Source organism: Silene latifolia, chromosome 9, assembly GCF_048544455.1.
Source record: "Silene latifolia isolate original U9 population chromosome 9, ASM4854445v1, whole genome shotgun sequence".
Lineage (NCBI taxonomy): Eukaryota > Viridiplantae > Streptophyta > Magnoliopsida > Caryophyllales > Caryophyllaceae > Silene > Silene latifolia.
In genome coordinates this window covers 53532586-53546544 of record NC_133534.1, presented here as the reverse complement: position 1 = coordinate 53546544, position 13959 = coordinate 53532586, and the positions used below count along the sequence as shown (strand labels likewise).

At 40.1% G+C, this 13959-nt stretch overlaps 1 long non-coding RNA gene across 1 annotated transcript; it reads left to right on the top strand.

Annotated features, from left to right (window-relative positions):
* Positions 1-12004: 12004 nt before the first annotated feature.
* Positions 12005-12499, top strand: LOC141602691 (uncharacterized). Its single transcript, XR_012524614.1, has 3 exons — positions 12005-12130; positions 12215-12367; positions 12454-12499. It is a non-coding gene; the product is annotated as an uncharacterized LOC141602691 (long non-coding RNA).
* The last annotated feature ends 1460 nt before the right edge of the window (positions 12500-13959 follow it).

Genomic DNA, 13959 nt, shown 5'->3' with positions numbered 1-13959 from the left:
CTAATACTGAGTAGGAAATCCTACCTGGAAAGCACAATTATCAGACGGTCTCTACAGCTGTCTCAAAACCTCTCCTTTACAAATCCTTCTCCTATCACATAATCACATAATCACAATCTAACCTTAACAAATCATAAAAACCCCCAATCCCAAAATTAGGGTTTAACCAAATCAAGGGAAAAACAATAAAGAGGGTACATAGATCTTACCCTCGACGCAAGGAACTCAACGATACGAATAACGACAAGAACTGACCGTCTGAACTCCGGGAATTGCTAAGAATGCGATTAGGAAGATGAACTGGTTGCTTTCTCTCTTAAACAGGGATTTAGGTTTTGTAAAAGTGATTTAAAACAATGACGACGAAACTTAAATACCTTAATCGCATAATTAACAAAACCCGAGAAAACTCCCCGTAAAACCGGACACTTGATCGAGTACCCAAGGTACTCGATCGAGTGCCCCCTTACTCGATCGAGTGCCCCAGCTACTCGATCGAGTACCCAACAGGTCAGAAACTATTTTATTTCGCAACTTACCCTTACTCGACAGAGTAAGGCCTACTCGATAGAGTACCCCAAGACTTATAAATACGGAGTATTACATGGAGGCCCTATTTACAATAAAAAGGGGATACATTATCACAACTTTGTATCACAATACCATAGTTGAATTAGAAACATAAAAGAAAGGATAGTCATTTACCTACTGGAGTGATCTTTCCAGCTTTGATGTCACCAAGATATTTGGAACAATTTCTTTTCCAATGTCCAACACCATTACAATAACGGCATTTATCAAGAGGACCCTTCTTGATTTTGGAGTTGCTAGCTTCATAAGTCTTAGCTTTGGTGAAAGTGGGAGCTTGCTTCTTACCCTTCTTCCCATTCTTTTTGAACTTCTCCTTACTCTTGGTGCTTATGTTAAGCACATCCTTGGGTGGGTTAACATTTAACCCCATGTCTCTTTCGGCTTGCACAAGTAACTTGAGCAACTCTTCAAGAGACACGTCCTTGTTTTGCATGTTAAAATTCACCCGGAATTGAACATATGCCTTGACTTTGGATAAGGAGTGTAGAATCCTATCTACAATGAGTTCTTTGGGGATTTCAACTTTTTGAATCTTCAAGGTCTCGACTAGCTCCATTAATTTGAGTACATGAGGGCTAACCTTTTGGCCCTCTTTAAAGTCGAGATCAAAGAATGCCGCGGCCGCCTTATATTGGACGATCCGCGGAGTTTGTGAAAACATTGTCACAAGCTTGGAATATATTTAATTAGCGGTGCCCATTTTAAAGGCTCTCCTTTGGAGATCCGACTCCATCGCAAAGATTAACACATTTTTCATTGCGGCGGACTCCTTATGGTAAGCCTCATATGCTTCCCTAGTGGCGGCGGTTGACCTAGCATTAGGTTCGGGTGGAGAGGCTTCGGTAAGGTAACGAAGCTAGTCGTCACCTTGGGCGGCTAATTTGAGTTGGGCATCCCAATCGGAGAAATTTGACCCATTCTTTTCAAGTTTACAACGATCCATGAAGGATCGGAGCCATGAAGTATTAGTGAGAGGCGTGGCGTTGGTGTTTGGATTGGCCATTTGTTATGAGAAATAAAAGCGGTCTACAAAACAAAATATAGAAGGAATAAAACATATGTCGTTTTCAAAATAATACTCGTAAAAATCTAATTTAAACAAGTTTTATAGCATTTATCTTGTGACCTCTACCCAACTAGATAAATGATTCCAAGACCCAAATTCATATTAACTTGGGCACGGTGTGGCCGATACATCCCTTATCAATACAACTCGGTAGATTAACTCTTTAATCGATTCTACTTTTAGAACTCTTGGTCGATGAAATTACATTAACATTTATCTTTAGCCCAAAACACATTCGACAAGGGCACGGTGTGGCCGATACATCCCTTATCAAAAACTTTTGTTGAGTTCAACCCAAATTTCAAATAAATGTGTCCATAATCCAATTCCACATCAACTTGGGTACGGTGTGGCCGATACATCCCTCATCAACATGAATTCGGTGGATAGACATTTATCACCCACTTCCCCTACGTAACAAGGTTTGTACCCCGGTGTGGCCGAGCGCACTCCCTCACGAAATAGGTTTTCATGGTTTCTACTCTTTGGTAAGGCTAAGTCTCAATTGTTTGTTTTTAGCGAGAGGTCATGTCAATTTATTATCTATCACGTTTTAAGTGAACTAAAGCGGTGAACTACGATAATTCCAATTGACACGGTCGATATACTCGATTAAAATGACAATGCATGTTTTAGTTATGGCGATTTAGCGATGCATGCGACATATAAATGAAATGCAAAACATAAAATAAATCCTAGTATGGCCTTCCTAAAATAGAAAATCTAATTAACTATTACATATTCGGAAACCAACTCCATTGGTCCCTTGAACTTCGGTTTTGGCACGCATCTCGAGGTAACACCGTCTTTATGTATCGCCTTCTTAAGTGACACCGTCTTCAAGGAACTCCGGAATAAATAAATTACATAACAAATTACATAATTTCCTATTATACATTTGTAATTAAAATAAAAATAAATCTATTAAATTACAAAACGGTTATACGAGATCACAATGAATTACAACCGAATCGATATTCCCATACATTTCGGGTAATACCAATTAAAAAACTAAGGCCATACTAAGTAAAATTACATAATTCAAAAATTACATAAAATAAAATTATGACAATCATAAATAAAATGCAGCATTATAATATGTATGAACATGCCCAATTTTATGCTAAATCGCCTTTAAGGAGACAATATCGTATATTTAACGGTTTTTACGGATTTGCGTGATTCAACGTTTTAAAATCACAATAAATTACATAAAATCATATTTATGCATAAGTTAATTACCCTAACCTTTTAGGACTCAAAATTTAGTCTCCACTAACTATTTGACTATAATTAACTCATATTTATTAAAATTGTTCATTAATGGACCCAAAATTACAATAAAATGATATAACCTTCAAATAAATCACAAAAATTTCAAATAAATTCAAAATTCAAAATTTGAACTCATGAACATTCTGGAAAAATACCATGACACCCATAATTCTCAAAAACTTAGGTTAAGAAAAATTCGAAATTTATCCGGAAAAACAATGTTGCGGTTTATAGGTTTTAACAAACATAATCATAAAACATGAGAAAAATTATATTTATCAAATTTTCAATTTTATATCTGAAATAGGTAATCAAATGCAACATGTGACATTTTTCCTTAGTCATGGAGTATGTTTTAGCAATTATTCACTAATTAAGTCACTATTTATGCTATTTTTCATCAAAAATTCATAAATCATTGATAAAGACTTCACTATAGCCTATTATTTTACACACATCTTGTAAAATTGCATGTGATAACATACTAAATTTCTATGACCAGATTCGAAATATTTCTCATATTAACCTATTTTTCAATTAAATCGACTTTTATCATGAAAAATCCATATTTCGAGCATAAAAACTCCAAAAATTATGAAAATTTACAGGTCAACTAAAAATAATATATGTGAAAACATATCCAAAAACCACTGTAAAATTCGACGTTTAGCTAATTTTAGTCCGAAAATAACATTTTAATCATAAAATCACATTTTTAATGCCATTATTATATAAGATGAACAATAAAAATCCATAAATTAACCAAAATATCCTAAATATATTTTAGGATCAGAAACTTTAATATGCATAATTTATTTCGTGATATTTCATAATAACACAAATTTACAAGTTTTATATGTTAATCGTATAACTCGGAAAAACTATAACCGATTTGCATGCAAACAACCAAGGCTCTCTGATACCGCTTGTTAAAAATCTATGTCCCTATACTTAACATATTCATATATGTGATGATTTGAATTTAGTCATAAAATTAAACATTGATCTTATGCATGCAAACATTAAAGAAAATAAGGAAGAAATCATCAACCCTTACATTGATATTTCGGATTATTAGGCACAAGTAAGATCTCCTTCTTACTTGTTCTTGAGCTCTCCTTAAATGGATGAACAAAGGATTCAAGTATAGAATCCCTCCAAAGGAATAATACCTAAGATAACAATCTTAATAAAATTAATATTATTATTACTAGAACAATATTAATTTTGTGTAAAAAATTGACCCAAAATATTATTTGGTCTTTCAATTATTTCGGTTAAGAGAGAGGGGGGAGGAGGAAGATTTTATCTCACTAAAACTCTTATTTTAGATGATGAATGAATAAAAATTCACAAGTTTGCACACAAATAGGATCCTACATCCTGTTGTACAGTAGCATTGTACAACAGGCCCATATACTATATATATATCTATCTAAGCCCAATAAAAATAAAAATAAAAATAAATCCTACGCATCTCCTTTTTCCCTAATTCTGATTGCTCTTCAGTCGACAAACCCTCTTCCTTCCCTTCTCTAAATTTTTCTTAAACGATAGTCGACAAATCTCTCTTCTCTATAATTTTGATTCTAAAATGGCGAAAGGGAAGTAATTTACATCATCATCGAGGAAAAACGCATCTAACAATGATTCGCGAACGAGAAGCAATTTATATCATCATCAGGAAGGAAAAATGCATCTAACAATACTTTGAGGTAAATTTCTACAGCAATCATACGAACTATTATTAAAAGAATACGAACTAAAAAATACGAGCACCTAAGAATACGAGCTATTAAGATAAGAATATGAGCTAATGTAAAAAGAATACGAGCTTAAAAGGATCACGAACTTAAAAAGACGAGCACATAAGCATACGAGCTATTAAGATAAGAATACGAGTTAAAGTAAAAAGAACACGAGCTTAAAAATACGAGCACATAAGAATACGAGCTATTAAGATAAGAATACGAGCTTATGTAAAAGGAATACGAGCTTAAAATGATCATGAGCTTTAAAATACGAGCACATAAGAATACGAGATATTCAGATAAGAATACGAGCTAATGTAAAAATAATACGAGCTTCAACTATTTTCATGCATTATAAATTTTGGATAAAAAAATTCCTTCAAGACGATGCTCAGTTCCGCATAATCAATTAATTATAATAATTTAAGGGAGAAGATGATTCATTAACTGGATGATGGAGGAAGATGAAAAGAAGTTAGAAAAATATGGAAACAGTGAATAAGGATTAGATTGAAAATTGAATTACGCTACCCTTTTTTTTGCAAAAATATTTGAAAAAAGACTAAAATAACCTTGGATGTACAATGCTCATTGTACATCCAGTTGTATAGTGTTGGAACTAAAGTTTGCATGTAGTGAATTATTTTGTGAAAAAGAGCAAAAGACCCTTGGCCTTTTGACAAGGGAAATCGGGTAGGAGGGGTGGGAAAGGGCCAATGCATGAGCTTCAAATCTTCCCAAGAATTTTAGGCATGTAAGGCTATGCATTAGGTCTTATGATTATGCCTTCCACTAAATATAATTAACACAAAATAAGCCTAATACTCCCTCCTTATTTCGGCACATATAGTGTAAAATGGAAAATCCATTTTACACATTATTTTGTCAATATGTCACATGTAACATGTTTCATGACATTAGGTATATAAAATGTATTTTTAACAATTAAAAATCAACATATTAATAAAATATGTCACTTATAAAATTAACCTAGTAATTCATAATTACTTGTACCGAAATGAATTCCCGAGTCATAAATTACAACATCTTGTATTTATAATAATTTATTCATTCAAATGCAATTGTTTTCTTAAACAATAACTTCATCTAAGTAATAAAACAATTTGATTACTTAGACCGTATCTTATTTAATCAAATTACAATGAGACACGTAAATATTACTTCCAAAATCGTCCGTCAATTTTAAGTAATTTAATTTACCCGTATCGTCATACGATCAATTAAATGATCAATTAAGAGTGTTACCCTTTAGGTATGACCTAAGGGGATCAACTGGTCACCACCGTCTCACGACAGTAATGTCAAACTCTAGTAAGCCAATCATTACCGATATGTGTGAACCAGTTGACAGTAAAATATTACTTCCCTATTGTATTCTTTAAAATGAGACTTAAACATGTGATCATCATGATCAACAATTGTGATCGCATTATTGTCGGAGGACACATTATTCCAACACCACAGTCCGCCTGGTAAGGGTGCTCCTAGTGGAGAAAGTAGGTTAGGCATGTTGGAGTGCCATGTGCCTTGTCACCCCGCGTTGGCAGTTGACAGTCTGTGGACAGCGGGCCGCCCACGGGGGCGCTTGGTGAGAAACGGGGACAAGCGTTTGCATTTTGTATGGAGTCGCCACCAATTTTTATGGGTAATTGGAACCGTTCGAATACCTCGTGTCATGTCAAGACACAAAGTAGTGACATGAACACTAAGCAATCGTTACCCTTAGCATTCTATGTCTAGAATGACTCTCGTGGATGCCAATGAACACGGGTGCTCACGGAGATCTGGAGTAAGGGGTGAGGGTACGTATTAGGAAGCTCTTTTGATCGAACACCTAAGCCCGCCCGCCTCGATAGCGGCCTCTACTAATGATTAGGGAAGTTATTCGTACTCGATATATCGTCGGCTATATGCATGCAATGCAACATCCAAGTTTTAATCCTAACATGTGAGAATTTAACTAAGTCGGTTGACAAATAATTAAGCATACAATTGGGTCGAAGTTGGAATTTAAGTTAAATTACATGTGAAAGAATACAAGGAATAAAACAATAAAGATTATAATGATAGAAAATTACAATAATGAAAATTACAATAATTACAACATAATAGGCGATTTATGTCGAAAACACCTTTGAAACGGATAATTTGAGAAAAAGAAATAAAAGAAATAAAAGAAACAAATAAATAAATTAACGAATAGAAATCAAGTGATATTACGAACATTAGTTAATTAATACGTAGGCTAATTAAACTAGGTCAAAGCAGAAACGGAATTCAGAGACAGAGCTCAACTGAACAGCGCAGCAGAATCGCGCCCTGGAAGGAAGAGCGCGCAGATCTGCGTCTGTTCCAAGGGTGAGTTCTGGCTAAAACGAAATCGCAAATCGTTAATATTAATTGTTAATTTTAATGGATCGATTGATGATATTACTCGGATAAAAGTGATTTAATGGATTATTTACATATGAAGGGGTCATAAAAGCAGTAAAATATGAATGAGACGGATGCTAATGAATTAATTACATGAAGGGGCGATGTTAATGAATGAGATTAATAAACAACTAAACAAACTAATTAATTGATTAGACTAAACATGATGAATATGACGAATTAACAATGAATATGGATGCAAATATACCAAAGATAAATTCCAGAAACTCAATATTGACGAAATCGAATCTCTAAAACTCGGATTGAATATTAATGACGAAAACCCGCAAATATTGATTACTTGAGATTTAAGTCGGATTTATGACAATTAAAACACGAACATGATGATGATTGAATATACATATGATTATTAAATTATCATGCGAACGAATTAACGAAATACATACGAAACAAATAAGAAAGACGAATTACGAGAGGACGAGGAAGAAGAAAAAAAAGCGAGAATCTGCGGCACCCTCACGAAGAGGCGCAGCAGAACTGCGCTCCTTCGAAGAGGCGCGGCGATTCTTTGCGTCTTTTCTCGACGCCTCATCTCACTGAAATCCGCAAAAACGGGTTTTTAAAGCATATTTTTAGAAATCGGTTTTAATTAGATGTTTTCGACATAAACCTTACAATTGATACGATAAAGTAAATACAATAAATAAAGAGAATTATACACCCTCAGACTTACATGTTGACGGAACGAGATGAACTAAGTATCGACTAGTGAATGCTCGACGCGAATGCAAAGAGAGTGCCCTCGTAAGAGGAAAACGATTGATTAATTAAGATTGATTGAGTGTAGTTGGTCAAATTGGTCGGTCATGCAACGGAGAGGCTGGTACCCGGAAAGATCCGAGCTTACGTGGTCGGAAGTCCAAGCACGTAGGCGCCAATTAGTAAGAACGAAGTCTAGAATGCAAAGGGAGAAGAGAAGGGCGGACACTCGCGTGAGAAATATGAGGAGCGAAGGCTCCTATTTATACTAATCACGTGAAGGAATAGGGTTTCGGAGACTCTTTGGAAGTGAATCTCGGAAAGATATAAAAAAGATACGTAAATCATGCAAAGAAGGGCTGGGAAGAGGCGCGGCAGACCATCATGCGTCCCTTGGAAGAGGCGCAGACTGCTGCGTCTATTCCCGTGAGAGGTTTTCCTCTGTTGAAGAAAGATTTCCGCGTTTGAGTTATGGTAGGACGGAAATAATTCGATTATCTTGTGAATATTACGGGATATTATTTGCCAAAAGATAAAATTTGTGAAATATGGAATAGAAATATCTGGAACATTCCAGAACATTCTGACTCGGGATTTAACAGTTATCAGAAAATGGAGACAGTTTTTGACCCGGACTCCGAATGTACTCTAATTACTGCCAAAACGACCGTATCCGGACGTAGATGACAACTAAGAGGTTGACATTAATATTTGAGCAATCACTTGACGATAAACTTACGAACTGTCACAAATCGTTCCGCGAATCAAACATGCGGCCCAATCATCACCGGTGGTTTTGCGGGAGGTGCGAAACGAGGTGTCTCTGAGCCCCCACTTTGACCGAGGCTTGGACAAGGCGAAAGTCAAAGTATAGCCATCAGTCAATCGAAGATTACAACCTGACGACTATGGCGACGCGAGGCGCTCAAGGGGTCCGAACCAAGGACCCGTCGTCGGGAACATTTTAGAGTCTCACGACTATCGGGAGGGTCGTTTAAAGTCCATTAGACTACGTAAGGAAGCTCGCCAGCCATAAGAAGAGACCATACCTGAGACTTCTTCTCGAGATGCTTTCGGAAATGCGTAGGAGCTAAGGTTGAGCGTGGGAGCTAAGGGTAAGACCTAAAGGGTATATAAGGATTGTGCTAGGGTATGGGGCCCTAAAGGAAAGCATTGACGGGAAGGAGGCCTAACAATAAGATCAACTTAAGGGTGGCTAAGGTTTGGGTATAGAAACTTCTGGAGAACGACACCCTGTCGAACTCCGCGGGGAAACACAAAATATAGTGAAAGCAGCAGGACGTCGGTAGAAACTGCTGGGGAATCCGCTTGCGTCGGTCTCAAGCGAACTCTGGCAAAACTTGAGGTTGAATCTGCTTGCGTCGGTCTCAAGCGAACTCTTGTTGGGAATATATTGACGACTAGGAACATCTTGATCGTCGTGACGAAATATCGAGTGAGCGATCTTGCAAAATACTACTCGCTGGGATAAATAATTTCAAAGAATATCTTGCAAAATCTTCTGCTGCGGATAAAATGATTTGAGCAATACTGCAAAATACTGCTGCGCGGACAAAATGCGGACCGGAACGAAAGAAAATCATCGAAACGGGCCAAAAGAATATAATAGCGTTGAAGAAGAGGCGCACCAAAGATGGGCCCACAAATAACGAACCCATAACGAATTTTTGAAAATTCGTATGGAGGGAACGTGAGGAAGAGGCGCAGCAAGAGCTGCGTCTCTTGGAAGAGGCGCAGCGCCTGCTGCGTCCTTTTCCCAATTTGGCTATTTCCGCGTAAAAACGCGAAATCAGAAGGGTTTTATTCATTATTTCGAAACACATTTCCTTCAATTTCTCTCTCAAATCTTCACCATTTCCGTCGAGGTTTGATTCAAAAGCTTGCTTGAAATATGACTAATCGAGGTATGTGTCTTAATCTTGCATTAATCATCTACATTTGTCGAATTTTAAGCCGCGAGATTTAGGGTTTTCGACCCTTTTGATCGAAAATTTGGGGCTTTTCCCCCAAATGGATTTTCTTTGCCAAATTGATGCTAGAAATGGATAGTAGGCAATGTTAGGAACATAACCATGTATTTGCTTTGAATTTTCATCGAGTTTTGAGCCTTTGAGCGAATTTTGAGACGGTTTTACAGCTGAACCGTAAATTGCTTCGAAAATAGCCTTAGGATTACCCATTGGCGGTGAAATTTGATATTTGGGACCCTTGGATGATGGGTAAACTTTCTGCCATCTCGAAATTTTAGTTTGTGACAGCTTTTTCAGGACACCTTTCTAGGGCATAATCGCCGTTATAACGAAATGCTGCCGAATTTTCGACTCGAACCCGGAACTAGGCTTTGACTTGGACTTGACTTTGACCCAATTTATCACATGAGCGATTGGATTGGCGGAAATATGGCCAAAGATGGCCGAAAGGCGATTTCGGGCTTTGGAGGCTCGAAAACTCCTTAAAAAAGGCTTGTCGTCATGTGACGCGGCCTAAATTTACTTTAATGTGCAGGTGATGAGGCTTCTACTTCTGGGAGGACTCCCATGGAGATAGACGTCATTACGGTCGAGGAGGCTTTAGAGCAGGCCCTCACCGCTGCGGTGATGGCTACTGGAGACGAGGCTCACGAGGAGGAGGCCGTCGAGGAGGAGGAGGAGGAGGAGGCCCCGAGACGGGCCAACGTCAGGCGAGGAGGTCGTCAGCTGAGGGGAGCTCCCACATGGGCCGAGACACAGGGAGAGTAGGCACCTTGTGTGGGCCGCAGAGGGTCACCCGTCCTCTGAACGGTGAAGAGCTTGGTAAATAAGAATTCACTACTCATTACCTATTCTCTTTCGTTCTTTTTGTCCAAACTTCTTGCAAATTTCCATTCAAAACTAAAGATAGCTTTGTTTCAAATCATAATAGGAGGCCGGGAACATCAGGTCGTTCTCGGGTTACACGACAGCGATGGAGCACTACGAGCGGCTGTCGGCGGAGGAGAGGGCCATGATCGAGCGTGGAGCGTTCGGTCCTCTGGTTCAGGTCTGGAGTGACATCGTGAAGAGGAAGTTGCGGGTCAACCTTAGCCTGGTCCGTGCTTTCTTGAATCGATTCTGGGATACGACTTCCACGTTTCACCTGCCTTTTGGTGAGGTGGGAGTTACTCTGGAGGATTACGACATGATTTCTGGTCTGCCGTGTGGGACCGAGGAGATGGTGTGGCCGGAGACTGCTATGAGAGCGGATTCGGCCGAGGCGAGGAGGTTGATTGGCTGGAGCTTGCCGCCGAAGGCTGTTGCAGTGCCGGGCTTGGTACCCAGTACCTACGTCCGAGACTACTTTGCGGGGAAGACCCCGGCGTTGGTGACGATCGATGGGAGGGAGACTGCTCCTCCTCCTTGTACAGCTGAGCAGAGAGCTCGTATGTGGCTTTGGTGGTTCTTGTCTTCGATTTACCTCGGAGACAAGGGCGAGAGGCTATCGACGAAGCTTCTTCCCTTTCTTTCTGACCTGAGTTCCCTAAGGCGTTGGGACTGGGTCACTGCTGGTTTTGCAGTCCTCATCCGCTTCATGAGGGCCATGGTTCTTCCGGAGTTGATGGAGAAGGGGACTTCTCCTGGCGCTGTCGGACCTGGACTACTGTTGGAGGTATGAACCTTCCTTTAGCCCAAAGCAAATTCTTTTCTTTGTTGAATCACGAAAGATCGTCATTGATTATTTTGTTTTATAGGCATGGGTGTATTCTTACTTCCCGAGTCTCGCGCCCAAGAAGACAGAGCCGCTGGAGAAGGCCTATCCCGTGGTGAGGGATTGGGTGATGTGCCGGACGAAGAGCAAGCGCTCTTCTCACAATGTGAACGCTCTTCAGCTGAGCAGCGTGAGTATCCCACTCGTATTTATATTTCTTGTCCTTTGCTTCCACTCGATCATAGGAATGACTTTTTGCCTTAACTTATTGCAGTGGGTGCCCAGACCTTGGGCGGAGTACGCTGGAGCGCCTCCTTTTGTCGCTGAGGTCCTTCGACCTAGGAGCTCGAGTCGGCTGCTGTTGTGGACGTCGATGGGTCCTGTGTGGTATCTGGGCGAGCGTTTGGCTCGTCAATGCTCTCGGGGCGCGTTGACGGTTCCTATTGACCCTCCGAGGACGATGTTCAGGGAGCCTTCCGAGGCTGAGAGGGAGGCGGACTTGGCTGGTGCCAGTGGTGACGACCTTCTTCTGCCTGGCGAGGACTACTCGGCGTTCCTTTACGGGAGGTTGGCGTACTGGCCAGTAGTGGTGAGGATCCTTTATTTTCTTGATTTCGATTTCGGGAATTACGATGAAAGATCATCGATTGATGAGAGCTATTTGTCTTTGCAGGAGGTTGAGGCGGCGGGCATCGAGCCCCCAGTGTACCCCGAGACCCTCGAGTACACTGACGCGACTGGGAGGACGACGCTCTCCGAGTTGCGTGACTTTGACGTGGCCGTGACGGATGCTGGCCTAGACGACTGGCAGCATCTGATTCGGAGGGTGAGCCTCCAGCTTATATACCTTTCGTGTAAGAACACATTCGATTAAACTTGTTCGCCTTACTGAGACTTTCTTTTGAAATGCAGGTCGCGCCATCTCGGTTCGTGGCACTTTGGAGGGTGGCCAACCGGCTACGAGCTACCGCCATCGAGGCACTCGTCGGTGGTCGGGGTCGTCAGGTACGAACCTCGTTTGCTTTCTTTTGATTTTTGATTTTCAGTTTTGTTTGAGTTGATTGACATGAGCTAATTTCTTGTTTACAGGGTGACCGCAAGCTGGAGCGAGAGTTGGCCCAGTCTCGGGAGGAGACGGCTCGCTTGTCGAGGGAGCTCGAGTTTCGGGATGCCGAGATTGCTGCTCTTATGGCGAGGGTTGCCGAGTTGGAGGGTGCCAGCAGATGGTTCCGCGTAGTTTTGTAGACTTGTACATCGATTTTGAATGTTTTTGGACTGTTTGGGCGCAAGCCCCCAGTTTGCTTGGACTTTGGACTTGGTTCGGGGCGCAAGCCCCCAGTTTGCTTGTACATTTGTATGTATGATGGCCTGAGTGCCTTTGCTGCTGGGTTGTGTTGCTTGTACCTGCAGGTTAGCTCTTGAACAGGTTTGGTAGACAACGGTTTACGCCGTCATGTTGCCGAAATTCACATAGAAATCACGCAAAACATACATTTTGTGCACATATGGTCTTAATTAGCGCAAAAAATTTGACCCAAAAGGACAAAAATGCAAAAAAAATGTCGGAAATGACCGGTTGTCGGAAGTGACCGGACGGTAGGGAGGGTTACCTCCTAAAAAAAGAAAAAAGAAAAAACTGTAAGTGTAGAAGTGAAATGTTGAAATTTGTTAAAAAAACAAAAGAAAATTATTTCCTAAAAATGAAATTAAAATGAAGTTTATTAAGAATAAATAAATGAATTAAAGTAATGAAATAAATAAAAAGTGCGATAAAAATGGCGAGGGTGTCGACGTCGCCTCGAAATGCGTGCCCGCGAATTTAGGAAACCTGAAACATGGTAAACTGCTCGTATTTACCAAAAGAAAATCCCGTAGGAATAGGAAATTATTCGTTATAGAATTAGGAAAGATCCAAACGCGGAAATCGCAGAAGAGAGACTGGGGAAGAGGCGCAGCATGAGCTGCGTCCCTTTGAATAGGCGCAGCAGGAGCTGCGCCTGTTCCCAAGCCGGTCTATTCTGGCGGTTTTTTGGAAACAGCAATTAGTATAAATAGAAACGTCGACGAAGCTTTAAATCATATAATTCTTCCGTCTCTTTCCGTTAATCCACATAAAAACTCCCAAAATAAATTCAAGAGAAAATTGTCATTATGAATACTTTGGAGATCCGCTTGAAGGAATGGACTAATGAATTCTCGAATATTGAGAAGCACGACATGGGTGCTCATAACCTTGGGTCTCTATTGAGTTTGAAACTCATTAAGGTGGTAAAACCGTTCTTGGATGCTTGCCTTGACTCACGGGACCCAAATTGTCATGTATTCGCGTTCCCGGTGGTGATATTTGTCCTTTTCCTGGAGGAAGTTCTTGCTATTGGTGGGTGGGACCCCGAGCATTTACCCGCCATTCCTTCCACT